The following is a 1,481-nucleotide window of genomic DNA, read 5'->3' as shown; positions in this document are numbered from 1 at the left end:
GCGCCCTGCGCGGCGGCGAGGAGGCGGCGGGCGGCTGCGGCTGGTGCTGGCCGTAGTGCAGGCTGGCCGGCGGGTCGTGGTGGCCGTGCGCGTGGCCGTGCCCGTGGCTGTGGCCGCTGGTCGGCGTGCTGGCCGAGGTGGCGGCGTGGCGGCGCGCGCGCGGCAGCGACAGGTCCCAGCCGCCCGCCACCAGCAGCGAGTCCTCGCTCGGCTGGTCGTTCCAGTCCTCGTCTGCAACACGCAACGCAAACAGTGCTAGTCAGAAGGGAGGCACCACTGTGTTGTACTGGGTCAGCGCTAGAATAGTGAACCCCTCAACTCCGCATTTCCAATGTTTGCAGACGCTCATCCAGTGACCACTTCTTGAGAGAGGAGGGCGGTTAATACAGCTAAGACAATAGAAAAACGACGCATCAAGAAGGAGTTATCCGAATGGCACGGAAATTGGTAGATGTGATGTACATCTACAGATAAACAAACAGTTTTAGAAAAAAAAAAATTGGATGATTTATGCAAGAGAAACACCTTCACAAATTGAGCAAGTCAATTACACATCTGTCCACCTCTGGCTCTTATGCAAGCAGTTATTTGGCTTGGCACTCAGTGATAGAACTGTTGGGTATCTTCCTGAGGGGTATGACAAATTCTGTCCAATCGGCGAGTTAGAGCACCAAAACCACGAGATGATTGGAGGGCATTGCCCGCCATAATGCTCCAAGCGTTCTCAACTGGGGAGAGATCCTACAACCTTGCTCGCCAAGGTAGGTATCGGCAAGCACGAAGAGAAGCAGTAGAAAAAAATGTTCCAATTTGTGTCAAATCTTATGGGACTTAACTGCTAAGGTCATCAGTCCCTTAGCTTACACACTACTTAACCTAAATTATCCTAAGGACAAACACACACACCCATGCCCGAGGGAGGACTCGAACCTCCACCGGGACCAGCCGCACAGTTCATGACTGCAGCGCCCTAGACCGCTCGGCTAATCCCGCGCGGCGAAGCAGTAGAAACTCTCGCCGTGTGCGAGCGTGCACTCTCTTGTATAAATGTACGCCCAGAATAGCTCACCATGAAGGACAACAGAATGGGGCGCAGAATGCCGTCGACACTCCGTTGTGCTGCAAGGGTGCCACGGGCGTCCTGCTATGAGCTGAAACGGCACTAAAGCCCATCACCCCTGTTGGTTGAGCTGTATGGCGATCAAAAATCAGGTTGGTATCCCACTGCTGTCTGAGACGTCTCCAGACACGTCTTCGCTGTTCATCGGTGCTCAGTTCGAAGCAAGGCCTATCACTGTGGACAGTTGTGCTCCAGCCAACGAGATTCCAGGCCTATAGTGCCCGACACTACGGCAAACAGGCTCATTGGTGTACAGAGGTCAGTGGTAGTCGGCGCAAGGGAACTTAATACACTTCTAATTGTACAGCAATGTTCATAAGTAATTTGCGGGGTCCAGTAGACAATTGTGCAAAAACTGCAA

The sequence above is a fragment of the Schistocerca piceifrons genome, chromosome 8 (assembly GCF_021461385.2).
Source record: "Schistocerca piceifrons isolate TAMUIC-IGC-003096 chromosome 8, iqSchPice1.1, whole genome shotgun sequence".
Classification (NCBI taxonomy): domain Eukaryota; kingdom Metazoa; phylum Arthropoda; class Insecta; order Orthoptera; family Acrididae; genus Schistocerca; species Schistocerca piceifrons.
This window is presented reverse-complemented; position numbering follows the sequence as displayed.